The 19,655-nt window shown below is 42.5% G+C and overlaps 2 long non-coding RNA genes across 3 annotated transcripts in view; one reads left to right on the top strand and one right to left on the bottom strand.

Annotated features, from left to right (window-relative positions):
• Positions 1–19,655, bottom strand: part of LOC141090221 (uncharacterized) — a 117,925-nt gene that overhangs the window by 24,269 nt on the left and 74,001 nt on the right. The window contains exon 2 of one of the 2 annotated variants that reach the window (XR_012232396.1): positions 11,610–11,731. The exons of the other annotated variant lie outside the window; for it this stretch is intronic. This is a non-coding gene — a long non-coding RNA (uncharacterized lncRNA). The remainder of the gene's footprint in view (positions 1–11,609; positions 11,732–19,655) is intronic. 2 annotated transcript variants of the gene reach the window in all.
• The window catches only part of LOC141090203 (uncharacterized), an 88,736-nt gene continuing 88,043 nt past the window's right edge, over positions 18,963–19,655 (top strand). Inside the window, exon 1 of the long non-coding RNA XR_012232393.1 lies at positions 18,963–19,153. This is a non-coding gene — a long non-coding RNA (uncharacterized lncRNA). The remainder of the gene's footprint in view (positions 19,154–19,655) is intronic.

Genomic DNA, 19,655 nt, shown 5'->3' on the forward strand with positions numbered 1-19,655 from the left:
CAGCTGCAGGTTGACTTTGAGATGAATTTTCTTAAATTTGCAGGTCTATGCGAATAACATCATCAGGTCTAGTGCAGTCATTCAAGGGAAATTGTCACAACCACTATAAAAAAAATAAGGCTAGCCAAACTGCTTTATTTTAGGCTTTCACATCATAAGGATAGGAGTGAGAGCATACATCTCATTATGCTTGCCTGACAGCTTCTTTGCCTGGAATCACACAGCCCTATCAGGCCCTATTGGTTATCTCGTTAGGTCAGAATCAATAATTACACCAATGCCATCATGGCATGTGCAGTGAACTTGTACATACATGCACAGAATGATCCCAGTGAGGAGTGGAGGGGCCAGAGAGATGAGCGGTAACGCGAGTTTTTGGTTTTTAACCTTTGAATGGTGCTTTACAGATCGGAAAATGAAGGCCAGCATGTGGAAGCAAACTACAAAAAAATCTGAATTTGGTGAATGTGGATTTTTGTCAAATACGTTAATGTGGATTTTTGTCAAATACAAGTAGAATTCAATTCCACTCTAACCCCTTAGTGATAGAGCCAATTTGGTACTAATGACCAAGACAATTTTTACTATTCTGACCACTGTCACTTTATGAGGTTATAGCTCTAGAACACTTCAACAGATTCCACTGATTCTGAGATTTTTTTTTTCGTGACATATTGTACTTCATGACAGTGGTAAAATTTAACCCCTTACCTACAATTGACGTAATATTCCGTCCATGTGACCCTGGACCTAATTACCATGGACGGAATATTACGTCACAGCGATCAGCGGCGCCCACGTGGTGAGCGCCGCTGATCGCGGCCGAGTGTCAGCTAATTATCATAGCTGACACCCGGCACAATGTGTCAGGGGCGGTCACGGACCGCCCCCGACACGTTAACCCCTTGCACACCGCGATCAAACACGATCGCGGTGTACCGGGGGTTAAAGGGAAGCATCGGCAGGGAGGGGACTCCCTCCGTGCTTCCCTGAGCCCCCCACGGCAGCGCAATATGCAGCGCTGCTGCGGGGGACACCTTTCCTGCAGGTCCCCGGATCCAATATGGCGACGGGGATCTTCGGGGGCCTGCAGGAAGCTGGCTTCCTCAGTGCCTGCAAAGCGCAGGCATGAGGAAGCCTGTGCAGTGCCTGTGACAGATCGCTGATCTGTCACAGTGATCTGTGATGTGACAGATCAGCGATCTGTCACAGGACAGTTATGTCCCCCCTGGGACATTGTAATAAAGTTAAAAAAAAAAAAAAAAAGTGTAAAAATAATTAAAAAAAAAAATATTCCCCAATAAATTCATTTTTTGGAAATAAAAAAAAAAAAACACAATAAAAGTACACATATTTGGTATTGCCGCGTCCGTAACGACCCGCCCTATAAAACTGTCCCAATAGTTAACCCCTTAAGCGAACCCCTTAAAAAATAAAAATAAAAAACAAAGCAAAAAATAATGATTTATTATCATACCGCCGAACAAAAAGTGCAATAACGCGCGATCAAAAAGACGCATATAAATATCCATGGTACCGCTGAAAACGTCATCTTGTCCCGCAAAAAACGAGCTGCCATACAGCATCATCAGCGAAAAATAAAAAAGTTATAGCTCGCAGAATAAAGTGATGCAAAAATAATTATTTTTTATATAAAATTGTTTTCATTGCATAAAAGCGCCAAAACATAAAAAAACGACCTAAATGAGGTATCGCTGTAACCGTACTGACCCGAAGAATAAAACCGCATTATAAATTTTACCGCACCCGGAACGGCATAAACGCACCACCCAAAAGAAATTCATGAAACGCTGGTTTTTGTAAATTCTGCATCCCAAAAAACGAAATAAAAAGCGATCAAAAAATGTCACATGCCCGAACAGGATACCAATAAATATATTCCAGCCAATTCTGCGTTGAAAAAGTCAAATGGTGCTCCTTCCCTTCCAAGCTCTGTCATGCACCCAAACAGTGTTTTACCCCCTCATATGGGGTATCAGCCTACTCAGGACAATTTGCAAAACAACTTTTGGGGTCCTATTTCTCCTGTTGCCCTTAGGAAAATAAAAATTTGGGGGCAAAAATATTTTTGTGGTAAAAAAATATTTTTTTATTTTCACGCCTGGGCGTTATAAACTTCTGTGAAGCACTTGGGGGTTCAAAGTACTCACCACACATCTAGATAAGTTCCTTAGGGGGTCTAGTTTCCCAAATGGTGTCATTTGTGGGGGGTTTCCACTGTTTTGGTACATCAGGGGTTTTCCAATCGCGACATGATGTCCGATCTCAATTCCAGCCAAACACGTCAAATGGCGCCGCTTCCCTTCCGAGCTCTGCCATGCGCCCAAATAGTGGTTTACCCCCACATGTGGGGTATCAGCGTACTCAGGACAAATTGCACAATAACTTTTAGGGTCCTGTTACCCTTGGGAAAATAAAAATTGGGGTGAAAAGATCATTTTTGTGGAAAAAATATGATTTTAATTGTACCGCTGTACGTTATAAACTTCTGTAAAGCCCTTGTGGGTTCAAAGTTCTCACCACATATCTAGATAAGTTCCTTGGGGGGTCTAGTTTCCAAAATGGGGTCACTTGTAGGGGGTTTCCACTGTTTAGGTACATCAGGGACTCTCCAAACGTGACATGGCGTCCGATCTGAATTCCAGCGAATTTTGCATTGAAAAAGTCAAACGGCGCTCCTTCCATTCTGAGCTCTGCCATGCGCCCAAACAGTGGTTCCCCCCACATATCAGGTATCAGCGTACTCAGGACAAATTGCACAATAACTTTTGCAGTCCAATTTCTCCTGTTACCGTTGGTAAAATAAAAAAAATTGAACCTGAAGTATTTTTTTTGTGAAAAAAAGTTAGATGTTCATTTTTTTTTAAATATTCAAAAAAAAATCCTGTGACACACCTAAAGGGTTAATAAACTTCTTGAATGTGGTTTTGAGCACCTTAAGGGGTGCAGTTTTTAGAATGGTGTCACTTTTGGGTATTTTCTATCATATAGACCCCTCAAAGTGGCTTCAAATGTGATGTGGTCCTAAAAATAAAATGGTGTTGTAAAAATGAGAAATCGCTGGTCAACTTTTAACCCTTATAACTTCCTAACAAAAAAAAATTTTGGTTCCAAAATTGTGCTGATGTAAAGTAAACATGTGGGAAATGTTAGTTATCAAGTTTTTTGTGTGCAGTATCTCTGTGATTTAAGGGCATAAAAATTCAAATTTGGAAAATTGCGAAATTTTCAAGATTTTTGCCAAATTTCTGTTTTTCTCACAAATAAACGCAAGTTATTTGAATGAAATTTTACCACTAACATGAAGTACAATATGTCGCGAGAAAACAATGTCAGAATCACCGGGATCCATGGAAGCGTTCCAGAGTTATGACCTCATAAAGGGACAGTGGTCAGAATTGTAAAAATTGGCCCGGTAGTTAACGTGCAAACCACCCTTGGTAGTGAAGGGGTTAATATAACTTGCGCTTATTTATGAAAAAAATGGAAATTTGGCAAAACTGTTGCAATTTTCAAACTTTTAATTTTTGTACCCTTAAATCAGAGAGTGGTGTCACACAAAATAGCTAATAAATAACATTTCCCACATATCAGCCAATTTTGGAAACATCATTTTTTTGGTTAGGACATTATAAGGGTTAAAAGTTGACCAGCAATTTCTCATTTTTCCAACAAATTTTACAAAACCATTTTTTTAGAGATCACCTCTCATTTGAAGTGAGTTTGGGGAGTCAATATGACAGAAAATGCCCAAAACTGACACCATTCTAAAAACTGCACTCCTCAAGGTACGCAAAACCACATTCAAGAAGTTTATTAACAGGTGCTTCACAAGAACAAAAGCAATATGGAAGGAAATTTGAACATTTTATTTTATTCACAAAAAATTGACTTTGGAATCAATTTTTTTAGTTTCACAAGGGTATCAGGAGAAAATGGACCACAAAATTTGTTGTGTAATTTCTCCTGAGTATGCCAATACCCTGTATGTGGGTGAAAGCCATTGTTTGGGTGCATGGGAGGGCTCAGAAGGGAGGGAGCACCATTTGACTTTTTGAAACCAAAATTGGCTGGAATCAATGGTGGCACCATGTCGCTTCCGGAGACCCACTGATGTACCTAAACAGTGGAACCCCCCAATTCTAACTCCAACCCTAACCTCAACACATCCCTAACTCTAATCCCAACCCTAACCATAACACTAACCACAAAAATAACCCTAACACACCCCTAACCCTAAGGCTACTTTCACACTTCAGGTTTTCGGCGTCAGGCGCGATCCGGCGTCGTGCCGGAACGCCGGATCCGGCAAATGTTTAGTAAAACCGGATGTGACGGATCCGGTTTTCTGCCGGATCCGTCTTTTTCTTGACAGACAAAACCGGATCCGTCTCATCCGGTTCATCCGTTTTTCTATCCGTTTTTCGACGGATTACGCCGGATCCGGTTTTTAAAATTGACCCTTGTGGCCTTCCGAACGGGATTGGCTACTGGAAAACTATATATAGCATGTTCCTACAGCCCTTCTTTGACAGGTTGTAGAGGAGAAAGTGCAGGTTGGAGAGAAGAGCAAGTTACTGGCGAAGATGGATGTTGTCATTGGAAATATTTTGAAGAATTTGGCGGATTTTATAGCGGAGGCGAATCGTTTGAGGGTGATTGTTCTGGAGAAGGAGAGAGCGAGACAGCAGCGCATCAGGCATCATAGACGACGTTTGAGGATCCACCCCATCACAGCCAAGAGAATGACGCGTGGGGTCTATTCTACACTCTGCATGGACCTTCGACGAAACCCGGATAAATTTTTTGGATATGTTAGGATGAAAATGGAGAATTTGATTACTTGGTGGAGCGCATTGCACACCTCATAAGAAAAGCGGACACCTATTGCCGCTTCTCTGTTTCACCCGCAGAGCGTCTGATGGTGACTTTAAGGTAAGCCACATTTATTGGATGTGATCGCATCAGAGCACACTTTCACTGCAATCTTGTTGGTGGTAGTTTGTATCTCCAAGTGTTATAGCTCAGTTTTGGTATGTAATGCTGTGATTTAAAACTAATTTATTGTTTTTTAATTCCCCACAGATTTCTTGCAACTGGAGAATCCCTTTCGTCACTGCATTTCCAGTACAGACTCGGGATTTCCACCATATCTGGAATAGTGAAGTACACATGCCGTGCACTGTGGGACTCCTTAGCTGAAGAGTTTTTACCAGAGCCCACAACAGAGAGGTGGATTGAAATTGCTGACAAGTTTCAACAGATATGTCAGTTTCCCAACTGCTTGGGCGCTGTGGACGGGAAACATATCCGCATTGTAAAGCCAGCTGGATCGGGATCGGAATATTTCAATTACAAGAAATATTTTTCAATTGTCCTCATGGCCATCGCTGACGCGGAATACAAATTTATTGCGGTTGATATTGGGGCCTATGGCCGCTCCAATGACTCTCAAGTTTTCAAACTGTCTGCCATGGGGCGTAAACTGTATGGAAACACCTTCCAGTTCCCACCACCTAGACCGCTGCCGCAAACATCTGGTCCACCTATGCCATTTGTCTGTGTAGGGGATGAAGCCTTCCAGCTGTCAGAACACCTTTTGAAACCGTACTCTAGCAGAGGATTGACAAGACCAAAACGCATTTTTAATTACCGCCTCACAAGAGCAAGAAGAATGGTTGAATGTACCTTTGGTATTCTGACAGCCAAATGGCGGGTCCTATTGACTGCGATCAACCTCAAGACAGAAACTGTGGACGAGGTGATCAAAGCTTGCGTGGTACTCCACAATTTTGTTATCTGCAAGGAACCCATTTCCATTGAGGACACCTCTGAAGAAACCACCTTGCAAGATTACCATGACATTACCACTAGAAGTTCTGTGACGGTTTCAGTAATGAGGGACAATTTTGCATTATACTTTATGTCACCTCAAGGCAGAGTACACTGGCAGGATGACAGAGTGTGAAAGATTTGTGCCCAACCAAACTTGTGTACCTTCTGTACCAACAGTATATACCTTTGCCAACCAAAGTTGGCTATCTTGTCATGGTCTCTATTTTTAGCTTTAGGCCACAGGTGTGTACCTGGTTGTGTTTTATGCAAAGTATTTCACCTTTTAACAAAAGTTGTGTACATTGTTATGAAATCACCAACAATAAACACAACTTTTTAGGTGAAATACTTTGCTTCAAACACAACCAGGAACACAACTGTGGCAAAAAGCTAAAATTTACCCACAGTTATATACCTAGTTTTGAATACCATTTCACCTTTTAAATACCCTGTATTTAACCTTTTTCGCCGCAGAAAGAAATGACAGACAACCAGTGTAAAATAATTTAACTTTTATTGAAAAATGTTTTTTTTAGTAAACTTTTTTAAAATTTTAATAAACTTGTTTAATAAAGCTTTGAAACCATAAAACTGGTCATTTTTATTTAAATACACACATTATAAATCTGTGTAGTGTGTGGTGGAAATACTGCTGGAGGGGCTGCGGGACACTTCAACACTGGGAGTGTGGAGAGAGGACTGGGATCGTGGTGGGGAAGGAACAGTTAGAGGTGAAGGTGTGGAAAAAACTACAGAATGGGTGGACATGTGGGAAGCAGAAGAGGTGGTGGGTGGTGGAGTGGAGGGTTGGGCAGGGACTGTAGGAGCAGATGATGTTGATGGCAAGTTGTATGGGGAAGGAGTTTGGTACGGGGCAGGTTGCTGGAAGTGGGGAGATGTCTGGTACGGGGCAGGTTGCTGGAAGTGGGGAGATGTCTGGTACGGGGCAGGTTGCTGGAAGTGGGGAGATGTCTGGTACGGGGCAGGTTGCTGGAAGTGGGGAGATGTCTGGTACTGGGGAGGTTGCTGGTACTGGGGAGGTTGCTGGTACTGGGGAGGTTGCTGGTACTGGGGAGGTTGCTGGTGCTAGGGAGGTTGCTGGTGCTGGGGAGGTTGCTGGTGCTGGGGAGGTGGATGGTGCTGGGGAGGTGGATGGTGCTGGGGAGGTGGATGGTATGTAATAGGAGGGGGAGGATGGAAAGTGGCTGGAGGGGGTGTAGATGTAATAGGAGGGGGAGGATGGAAAGTGGCTGGAGGGGGTGCAGGTGGAGGAACTACTGTGGTGGGAGGAGGAGGTTGGGAGGTAACTTGCTGGAGAGCAGCGTGGCATGAATGCATTACATGCATCTGCTGGGCAGGAGAGAGCGTTTCCATGCGCTCCACAACAGACCTGAAAAAGGTGTGGTTTGGCGAAGATCTTGCTTCTGAATGCATGGTTTGCAGAAGTGTCTTCACCTCCAGAATGCTGGAGTTGATCTGCTGATAGCCTGCGGAGATTTGCTCTGACAAGACTTTTAGACAGTTCTGGAAAGATGCATTCAGATGCAAGAACTCTGGCGCATAAGTCTTTTCCTGACCCCTCTGCCGCTGCCGCCCAGTATCCGCAGGTGTACTAGTCGTGGCAGGGGTAGAAGGGTGGGGTAAAGGGAAAGCGATCTCCTCACCAGCAGCTTCATGTAATGTAGGCGGCCACGATGCTCCTGTGCTGGTGGATGGGACAGATGGGTCGAATGTGTGGGAAGGCTGGGAAGGTGCAGATGTACCGGGGCGGTCGAAGTGTCCCTCGGTGCCGGTCTCCTCAGGGATCGCCTCAGAAGGGTCCAATCGTGCAGGCTCCCGAGTGCTGCTCACCGTGCTGTGGAATAAAGAGAAAAAAAAACAATTAAAATAGTGACATGGTATGGCCCTGACTGAAAAAAAAAAGTTACATCTAAACATTTTTTTGTCACATGTGGTGTGTAATATTTACCTTCTGGTGAGCATTGTCTCCCGGAGGAACGACAGGGCTCGTGCGTACTTGTACTTGCTCCTGCGTCCTCCAGATCCACTCGGGGCCCGCATCTCTTTATTGAACTCCTTCTTGAAACGATCCCTCACAGACCGCCACGGCTTCACAATTCTCTCCCCTGAAACGAGAAAGGACAAAGTGGTTAGTATACAACATCAGTGTTTCCCAAACTCCAGTCCTCATGGTCCCCAGGGGTCATGTTTTCAGGATTTCCAAAGTAAATAGAAATCCTGAACACATGATCCGTGGGGACCACGAGGACTGGAGTTCGGGAAACACTGGTTTAAATCAAGCAACCAGTACTGTATATACTTACGCTCTTTAATCTGGGCCCGAGCTTCGAGGTCCTCCCAGCGGTCCACAAGGAGCGAACAGATTTCCTCCCAGAGTCGTCGGGTAACGATCAGGTCAGCGTGGCGTCGGTCAGCCATATTCCAGAGCGGCTCCCTTTCTCTGACGAGATCGATGAGGCGGTCCACATCAATCCCTCCATCCTCACCGTCAGAGTCGGGAGCACGCTGTGAAGGCTGTTAAAGAAAAAGACAAAAATAACATAATTAGCCTCCACAAAAGAAATGAAATAAAAAGTGCAAAAAAAACAAAGCAAAAATATTTATACTTACACGCTGGTGACCGCCGCGTTGCTGTCGCCGACGACCCTGGGAGGCACTGCGAGGACCTCTTGGCCGAGCACCAGATTGGGAAGACTAGAGAAGAAAACAAAAAATGTTATGTCTTTGGATGTAGGCATTTGTTTGCTGTGTGTGGTCTGCAGAACATTGTTTTCTATGTGTTGTGTGTAGTGTGATGTTGTGTTTCTGCGTTTGATGCAAAAAACTTACCAATTGTGAGCCCACTCCAAGTGTCTGTCCACCCCTTCCTTCTTCTTCTGGGAGCTCCTCTTCATCTTGTGATTCCTGTTTTGAAATAAAAGGCAATGAATACACATATATTACAGAGATGATGGATTTTGGAAATAAAAACTTACCGTCAAACGCTGACGATGCGAGGGAGGGCTCCCAGAAGATGTGCTGTCTTCCTCATGGCCAGACTCCATGGCTGTGGGTGGTGTTTCTGCTGCTGCCATTGCTGCTGCTGCTGCTGCATCTATTGGGCGGCTGTTGAATAAAGAGAAACAAAGGGCCAATGAATATCTTGATATTCCATAGCCCTAGTTTGGAGGAATGGGGGATTTGATAATTACCGTCTCTCATCTGCTGCTGGACTCCCCTCCCGTTGTTCAGCATGCTGCTCCATTTGGGGTGGTGCTGATGGTGCTGCTGCTGCTGCAGATGTCTGCTGCCTTCTCCTGCTCCTGGTTCTTGGCTTGGGTGGCATGTTGGGTGTGGCTGAGGGTCCCATTGTCTTGCTTTTATATATGTCCTGTGGGCAGAGCTACTGAGCATGCTCAGACCAAAGAAACCGGATCCGGCCGCCGGCATTGCGGCGCTCATAGGCTTTCATTGTATGAAAAAGCCGGACACGCCGGATCCGGCGTGTCCGGCTTTTTCGACGGATACAAAAAACGTTACAGTCACCGTTTTTTCCAGACGCCGGATCGCGTCACATTGCCGGATCCGGCGAAAATCGGATGAAACGCATGGCCATCCGGCTCGATCCGGCTCTAATGCAAGTCAATGGGGGGGAAACCGGATCCGGCATTGCATTTCGACGGATCCGGTTTTAGTCAAAAGCGCCGGATCGCGCCTGAAGCCGAAAACCTGATGTGTGAAAGAGGCCTAATCCCAACACTAACCATAACCCTAACACCTCCCTAACCCTAATCCCAACCCTAACCAAAATCCCAAGCATAACCACAACCCTAACCTTAGCCCAACCCAACTCTAACTTTAGCCCAACTCTAACTTTAGCCCAACTCTAACTTTAGCCCAACCCTAACCCTAGCCCCAGCCTTAATTTTAGCCCAACCCTAACTTTAGCTGCCCAACCCTAACCCTAGCTTAATCCTAACTTTAGACCAACCCTAACTTTAGCCCAACTCTAACCATAACTTTAGCCCAACTCTAACGCTAATGGAAAAATGGAAATAAATACATTTTTTTATTATTTTTACCTAAGGGGGTGATAAAAGAGGGTTTGAATTACTATTTTTTTATTTTGATCACTGTGATAATATCTATCACTGTGATCAAAATGAACCAATAGGAAAAATCTCCTATTGTTGCCGGGTGCCGGCCAGCAGATCTCTGTACATGTGCCCGCCATTTTCTTCCCAGAAGAAGACGATGGCAGGGGGACTTTATGAGGGGATGCATGTACACTGGAGGTACCGGGGGAGGAATGGGGGCCCCCATTTCTCTCTCCTCTGATTTGGAAATTAAATGGGAAATTGGATTTTTCTTTTTTTTGCGGCCGCCGTTATTCCGTGAATAGCTGCAATCGTAACACAAGGGTCGGTCAAAACAGACCTGAATCATGTTCTCTGGGATCTCAGCTACCCCCGGTAGCCAAGACCCCAAAGAAATTCTGACTCTGGGGGGGCGCTATGCACTTATTTCTCAACGCCGTTAAAAAGCGGCACTGAGGCATAAGTAACCTTAACTGATACTGTTAAAAGGCGTATCGGCAGTCGTTAAGGGGCTAATATATTTGCTCATCTTTAGTCAACAGGATTTCACCCTCCAACCTGTATATGTGCATGTAGTTCTCTCAAAGACTCGTCAAGCAATAACTTTACAAGAGAGTCCATTTCCCTGATACTGAAAAATCAAAGTTTTAATTGATATTCAAATGAGGCTAAAGGACTATGATAGATCTGAAGCCTCTATAAATTCATCTTTATTCCCTTCAGCATTGACCATTTATTGTTTTTTCTTCAACAGCACATATTAAAACCTCAGTCTGATTTCAAATCTTTGTCTGGGAGAGACCATGCTGATGCAGTATAACTACTTTATGTCATGCCATGGTGTGTGACATGTGACATGAAAAGGAAATATATAAAGTGTACATGCTGTCAGAATTCACTGGTATTGCTGGTGAGAGTGGGTGGTCACATGATTACAGGTATGCAACTGCATACATTTAGACACTTGCCGACTAAACTTACTCAACATCCTTCAATTCATTAGTACTGAAAGGAGCGAGGCATGTCTAGTCGGAATGTGGCTGGAAGTATGTAAATTGCATATGTGCGGTCATGTAACCAACCACTCTCACAAGTTATACATATGATCATGACAGCATGCATAATGCTGCTGTCAAAAGTCTGCAGTCACAGTGACTGTAGACTTTTATCAGAAGACCAGACAACCCCTTTAATGCTGTAACACATACATGGAATTATACGTATATACATATACTAAGGACAGTGAAGGGGTTAACCACTAGCATATTCACACTGTCCTATTCAATGCACATCAAACTTTTGAAATATGAAACAAAATTAAACTAATATAACACCATAATAATATGAAGTATTTATATAGAGGTTTCTTCATTTATTGCAATTCAATGAAATGTGTCACTGCCTATACAATATGTTCAACTTGAATAACATATGTTTGCACAACTGTCTATATGAAGCAGCTGTGTACAGTATGCTCTGCATCAGCTTGTAAGGAATTCCTAGGAGGAAAAGATCAGACATGGGAAAGTCGATATTATATTAGAGTAATGTGTAACCATCATGATTGTGTGAGAACAATATCAGTGAATTTTCTTGTATTTTTCTTCCATATCAATTCCTTTAACGTGTTCTAAGTATAAAACCACCAGTACTTACTATATACAGGTATTATTTTAGGAGATGGCAAGCAATGCACCAAGTGACCCATCCGTTATAGGACCCCCCAAGGACAGGATCTCCAGGAACAATCTGAATTTACCACTGATCCCTTCCATGTCCTAAAACATAAAGGAAAATAAAACAAAATACTGATTTCTCTGCCATATATGAAATACATTGGGGAACCGAAACCTGCAGTTCCAGCAAAGGTAATAGGTTTTTGACAACTATGAGAGACAATTACCTTTCACAACTGGTTCAGGACCCAACAAGAGGGGGGGGCACTGCTAGACCTAATATTAACCAACAGGCCAGACCGCATATCAAATGTAAGGGTTGGGGGTCACTTGGGTAATAGTGATCACAAATTAATAAGTTTTCATGTATCCTTTAATAAGATGTGTAGTAGAGGGGTTACAAGGAGACTAAACTTCAGGAAGGCAAATTTCCAACGGATGAGAGATGATCTTGGTGCAATTAACTGGGACGATATCCTGAGACATAAAAATACACAAAGAAAATGGGAGACGTTTATTAGCATCCTGAATAGGACCTGTGCACAATATATACCGTATGGGAATAACCATGCGAGAAATAGGAGGAAACCACTATGGCTAATAGATCTGTAAGGGGTGCAATAAGAGATAAAAATAAAGCATTTAGAGAATTAAAGCAAGTAGGTAGTGATGAGGCATTAACTAAATACAGAAGATTAAATAAATTCTGTAAAAAGCCAATCAAGACAGCAAAGATTGAGACAGAGAGACTCATTGCCAGAGAAAGTAAAAATAATCCTAAAATATTCTTTAACTACATAAACAGTAAGAAGCTAAAAAACGATAGTGTTGGCCCCCTTAAAAATAGTCTGGGTGAAATGGTGGATGAGGATGAGGAAAAAGCCAATATGCTAAATGATTTTTTTTCAACAGTATTTACACAAGAAAATCCCATGACGGATAACATGATCAAGGAGAAAAATTCTTCATTAAATGTCACCTGCTTAACCCAGCAGGAAGTACGGCGGCGTCTAAAAATCACTAAAATTGACAAATCCCCGGGCCCGGATGGGATACACCCCCGAGTACTGCAGGAATTAAGCACAGTCATAGATAGACCATTATTTTTAATCTTTAAAGATTCCATAATAACAGGGTCTGTACCACAGGACTGGCATATAGCAAATGTGGTGTCAATATTCAAAAGGGGACAAAAACTGAACTTGGAAATTATAGGCCAGTAAATTTAACCTCAACTGTAGATAAAATCCTGCAGGGTTTTCTAAGCGATACTATACTGGAGTATCTGGAGAATAATAACCTCATGACCCAATATCAACATGGGTTTACAAGGGACCGTTCCTGTCAGACTAATCTGATAAGCTATTATGAAGAGGTAAGTTCAGGACTGGACCAAGGGAATGCAGTGGACATGGTGTACATGGACTTTTCAAAAGCTTTTGATATGGTGCCACACAAAAGGTTGATACATAAAATGAGAACAATGAGGATAGGGGAAAATATGTGTAGGTGGGTTAAGAGCTGGCTCAGGGATAGGAAACAAAGGGTGGTTATTAATGGAGCACACTCGGACTGGGTCACGGTGAGCAGTGGGGTACCACAGGGGTCAGTATTGGGCCTGCTTCTTTTTAACATATTTATTAACGACCTTGTAGGGGGCATAGAGAGTAGAATTTCAATATTTACAGATGACACTAAACTATGCAGGGTAATCAATACAGAGGAGGACAATTTTATATTACAGGGGGATTTATGTAAACTAGAAGCTTGGGCTGATAAATGGCAAATGAGCTTTAATGCGGATAAATGTAAGGTCATGCACTTGCGTAGAACGAACAAGATGTATAATTCTGTGCTTAATTGTAAAACACTGGGCAAAACTGTCACTGAAAAAGACCTGGGTGTATGGGTGGATGACAAACTCACATTTAGTGGCCAGTGTCAGGCAGCTGATGCAAAGGCAAATAAAATAATGGGATGCATTAAAAGAGGCATAGATGCTAATGAGGAGAACATAATTTTACCTCTATATAAGTCACTAGTGCGACCACACTGAGAATACTGTGTACAGTTCTGGTCTCTGGTGTATAAGAAAAACATAGCTGAACTGGAGCGGGTGTAGAGAAGAGCGCCCAAGGTTATTAGGGAACTAGGGGGTCTGCAATACCAAGACAGGTTATTACACTTGGGGTTATTTAGTTTGGAAAATCGAAGGCTTAGGGGTGATCTTATTACAATGTATAAATATATGCGGGGACAGTACAAAGACCTTTCTAATGATCTTTTTACTCTTAGACCTGTGACGGGGACAAGGGGGCATCCTCTACGTCTGGAGGAAAGAAGGTTTAAGCATACTCACAGACGCGGATTCTTTACTGTAAGAGCAGTGAGACTATGGAACTCTCTGCCATATGATGTTGTAATGAGTGATTCCCTACTAAAATTTAAGAAGGGACTGGATGCCTTTCTTGAAAAGTATAATATTACAGGGTATATAAACTAGTTTCCTTAATATTGCGTTGATCCAGGGAGCTAGTCTGATTGCCGTATGTGGAGTCGGGAAGGAATTTTTTTTCCCCAATGTGAAGCTTACTGTTTGCCACATGGGTTTTTTTTGCCTTCCTCTGGATCAACATGTTAGGGCAGGTTAGGACAGGATATGGGTTGAACTAGATGGACTTAAAGTCTCCCTTCAACCTTAATAACTATGTTACTATGTTACTATTTAAGACACCAGAATAATATCAATGGCAAACGGATGGAATCTTTGTACAGATTTTGAATTTCTGCTCCGGATGTTCAAGTTAATTTTCTGCATTAATATGTCCACCACTCAAATGTAGATATTAAAATGATATAAAAGCTAAAAAGTACAGCAAGCAAGGGCTATATTGTTCTCTGCTTAGACCCGGTCGTGACTATGGAGCCACAGCAGGGGCAGCAGATTTATTTACTTAGAATTGAGTTTGTGAGATCATAATCTTATATGCAATAAAGCTTACCCTTATAACATTTTCTGCCAGGAGTAAGTTAGTTAGATAAGCCCATAATTTGCAAAAGAGAATAGGAACGCTGGTTTCCAACTATTAGTTTGTCTAAACAGGATGATAATTACTCGAGGTTTATCATGTGCAATAGTTTTTATGTAAAAAAATCATTGTTTTATGTAAAAATCAATGTTGTCGGCAGCACATTGCTCCGTAATAGCAAGGAGATGTGCTGCTAACAAAATTATGCTCTAAGCGCATGGGAAAATCATATTAGTGGGCATAAAATGCTTGTATGAGCACAATCAGTGAGTCTTTAATGTCCCGGATTGGTTGATGTAAAAGGTCATAAACAGTTATTGGAGAGAGAAAAAGTGATATAAGCGACAAATAAGATTGTAAAATGTGGGAGTGGAACAAAGGTGATATAAACAATTAGGAGACTCAGCGAAGACCCCTAATTTCTGAAGTGCTGCTCATATAGCTACATAGTTATATAGGTTGAAAAATGATCTAGGTTTATTAAGTTCATCGTTTCTCCACCAGTCATACATTTTCTATTGCTAGATTATTTATAACTCACACTGTCATTTGTTGTCAGAAAAGCATCCAGACCATTTTTAAAAGCTGTTATAGTGTCTGCCACTACTACCTCTTAGAACAAAGAAAGTGCCAAATACCTTAGTAGGAAAGTATGGTGGACATATAGCGATGTCCCGCCATATTAATATATATTCCACTCCATATGCATAATATCCAAAGGAGAACAACAGGAGTAACGGATTATGATATTTATAAAAAATATATAGTCATTTTATTAAGTCACAATCATTATAAATTGAATAAAAAGCATCAAAGCAAAAACATAGGACACACAATAAATGGGGGTAAATAACCCATGCATAAACGCCCATACCCATAGGATTAACAACAGTGTAAGCCACATAGTGTGGCAACCCTTCTGAAGAAGAATAGTACGCCTGACATAGCAACCACCATATAAATTGTCCCAAATGGGGGAAGTTGCACTGTCACTGGTAAGCGCTTACCAAGGAAAATATGCACGGGCACCCAGGAAGAAGATACAATGCCCCCAACACGCGGTTCGCATCGACCCTAGTCGCTTTTTCAAGGTGACTCCCCTTGTGGGAATTCCCTAAGAAACAGGCATTCCACATGTATTCAGCCTGTCTAGCAGTCGCAAATCATACATCTAAGATGATGAAAACTAAATCTCCGAGCACTACAAAATACTCGGAGGACACCCGAGCAACGAGTATACTCGCTCATCATTATTCATAATTATTTAGAAACAACAATACTAATGTTTTAACTCAGGAAGAGTTCAGAAATCAATATTTTGTGGAATAACCATGATTTTTAATCACAGCTTTCATGCGTCTTGGCATGCTTGCCATCAGTCTTTCACACTGCATTTGGGTGACCGTATGCCACTCCTGGTACAAAAATTTAAGCATGTTCTTCTTTGTTTGATGGCTTGTGACTATCCATCTTCCTCTTGATTACATTCCAGAGGTTTTCAATGGGGTTCAGGTCTGGAGATTGGGCTGGCCATGACAGGGATTTGATGTGGTGGTCCTACATGCACACATTGATTGACCTAGCTGTGTGGCATGGCACATTGTCCTGCTGTAAAAACCAGTCCTCAGAGTTGGGTAATATTGCCTGAGCAGAAGAAATCAACTGTTTTTCCAGGATAACCTTGTATGCGGCTTGATTCATACGTCCTTCGCAAAGACTAACCTGCCCCATTCCAGTCTTCATGAAGCATCCCCAGATCATCACCGATCCTCCACCAAATTTCACAGTGGGTGAAAGACAGTGGCTTGTACGCCTCTCCAGGTCTCCGTCTAACTATTAGACGACCAGGTGTTGAGCAAACCAGAAAATTAGACTCATCAGAGAAGATTACCTTACTCCAGTCCTCTATGGTCCAATCCTTATGGTCTTTGGCAAACTTCAGCCTGGCTCTCCTTTGCTTCTCATTGATGAAAGGCTTTTTTCTACCTTTACATGACTTGAGCCCTGCCTTTAGGAGCCTGTTATGAACTGTTCTTGCCGTGCTTTTCACCCCAGCTGCCATTTGCCATTCCTTTTGTAGGTCACTTGATGTCATCCTGTGGTTGCTGAGTGACATTCGAATAACATGACGGTCATCATGGTCAGTGGAGAGTCGTTTTCGCACTCTGCCGGTCTGTAGCTTTCATGTACCCAATGTCTGCTGCTTGACCTTGTTGTATTGGACTGCCAACTTAGAAATTTTATGGATGGAGGCAACATGACGCTCACTGTATCCCTCTGCTAGTAAAGCCAGAATTAAGTGCTTCTTTTCCTCACTCAGGACTTTTCTTTTCAACTCCTTTGACATGGTTAAAAGTTATTATTTAATTCCTATTACTTTTGGGATATTAATAGCACTTGTTTTGCCATCCAGTTTGTCCTATTGCAAGAGGATTGTGAACACCACAGAAGGTTTTTTAGGCTATGTGCACACGCTACGGATTGGTCTGCGGATTTTTATCTGCGGAACCGCAGGTAAAGCCGCAGGTAAAATGACCTGCGGATTGGCCTGCGGTTTATCACCTCTGCAATGGAGGAGTTGGTAAACCGCAGCAGAATCCGCAGAAAAGAAGTGACATGTCATTTCTCTCTGCGGATTCAAAACTACAGCTTTTCCGCAGTTAAAAATCCGCAGCATGTGCACAGCAGATTGTAAATCTCATAGACTTACATACTACTGTACACTGTCTGCAGAACTGCTGCAGATCCGTTACGGTCAAAACTGCAGCGGATCCGCAGCAAAAACCGCAGCGTGTGCACATAGACTTATACTTTCCTCTGTTAAATAAGATTTGGTTCAGGTGATCACCTAATCAGAAGCACATTAAGTAGAATGAGGTGTACTCTGGTTGGAATTCAGCTGACACTGGAATGGAATGGAATGGCTGTCAGACATATAGAGAAGCTGATTTTTATAAAACTGAGCAGTGGTCTCTTAATTTTTGCCAGTACTGTAAATGAGATCTCCTCATTGTGAAACAAAAATCTTCTATTTTTGAATAATAAGTAGATTTGTTTACTCATTTTCATATGGTATACTTAATAAAACAAACTGTCCTTCTTTCTAACCCTTTCTAGCACTTTGTGCCATCATAGAAGTCATTGTAACCTAGTTGTCATGTAGGTGAAGGTACTTCTACACCTTGTATATATCCTTTCAGTTTTTTTCTGTAGACTTTGCACTGTTTCCCAAGTGATAATACCCAGATACAGTATCTTGAGGGTATTCATACCCCATGAACTTTTCTACATTTTTTTACTTCCACAAATGTAAATATATTTTATTAGGATTTTATGTGATATACAAACATTACATAGCAAGCATTTTTGAAGTGTAAAGGAAATTACAGATTTTTTTTTAATTATTTTAACCTTTCACTGTAATTAATTCTGCAAGTCTTTTGGGTATGTCCTTACCAGCATTGCACATCTAAAGGCTGAACTTTTTTCCCATTTTTCTTTGCAAACTAGCTCTAGCTCAATGAGATTGGATGGAGAGTGTCTATGAAAAGCAATTCTCAGTAATTGCAGTGAAAGATGGTCCTACAAAGTGTTGACTCTTGTGGCTGAATACAAATCCATGTAATAGAAAAACTGACGGCACATCTAGAACTAGTCTGAATAGGTGCATACCAAAAGGTAACTTACATATTAAATAGAAAATGGTAGCACACCAAATATGAAATATGTGAAATACGAATAGCAAAATGGCTTTAGTAATACATTTCATAATGGCTTTTGTAAGGCATATCAAATATGAAATAAGTGAAACATGAATAGCATAATGGCTTTTGTAATCTAGAAAAACATATGAGATACTTAGCACAAAATTTGGCCAAAAGATGTGAGCCCATTCACCAACGACAAGGTGATCTCAGATTGAATGGGTCCCTATACTGACTGCCTGGTGTGAACTGACCTCTGGCTAGTAACATGATAAAGCCTGTATATATAGGACGATAGGAACCAAAACTTGTGATTGAATGCGATTAAAATCACCACTTGATGAAGGGCGGAGTGCTCAGTCAGAAAAACAGTATACAAGTAATAGAAAAACTGACGGCACATCTAGAACTAGTCTGAATAGGTGCATACCAAAAGGCAACTTACATATTTAATAGAAAATGGTAGCACACCAAATATGAAAGGCTTTATCATGTTACTAGCCAGAGGTCAGTTCACACCAGGCAGTCAGTATATTTCCACGCACATAGGCCTTATGTGACTACAGTGCAGCACAGCCAGAAGTCAGACTCCACCCACACATGTCACATGGTCCTGACGTCATCACAGGTCTTTCAGCCCAGCTGCCATCAGTGATAGTGAGGCTTGGAACGCAGAGAGGAAGTTTATTATCATCTAACTTCCGGTGTGCAAGTCCTGACAGACCTGGGGCTCCCTCTGCTCTATTAAACGACTTTTCCGTTACAGGGATCGTAAATAGCGGTGGCTACAGGTGAGTGTGAAGGTCTGCAGCCACCGTACGGTGGGGTCTCCCCGCCTCCTCTGCAAATGGCGTGTACAGGCTGTAATGTGGCTCCATCACACTGACTTGAGGACTCCTTACTGCCCGTTGTCAGCACAATGGGGACTGTACAGGTCTGTGCACAGTGAGGAGGCAGTGTGAGTGGCAGTCAGTGTCATAGAGTGTCAATGTCATAGACTGCGTGTGTGTATCTTCTACATATATACTTGCCAGTGGCCGCTGTCCCCAAATCCCATAAGGCACCGCGGCCACGAACTGCGCCTGCGCAAGTGACATACACGTCTCCGCGATTCCCGCTCAGGTGCCGTAACAGCCACGTCGTTACTATGCATGGGCAGGAATAGCGGTGACGTGCCGCCAGGCCACAAACTGCGCCCTCATAAAATAGCTGCGGCAGAGGAGCGGCCCAACACTCCTCACACACTACACCTACCCTGGTGCCAGCATCAGCCCTGTCAACCCTTCATGCCTC

The sequence above is a fragment of the Dendrobates tinctorius genome, unplaced genomic scaffold (genome assembly GCF_039654945.1).
Source record: "Dendrobates tinctorius isolate UK_male_01 unplaced genomic scaffold, ASM3965494v1 ptg000008l, whole genome shotgun sequence".
In the NCBI taxonomy this organism is placed as follows: domain Eukaryota; kingdom Metazoa; phylum Chordata; class Amphibia; order Anura; family Dendrobatidae; genus Dendrobates; species Dendrobates tinctorius.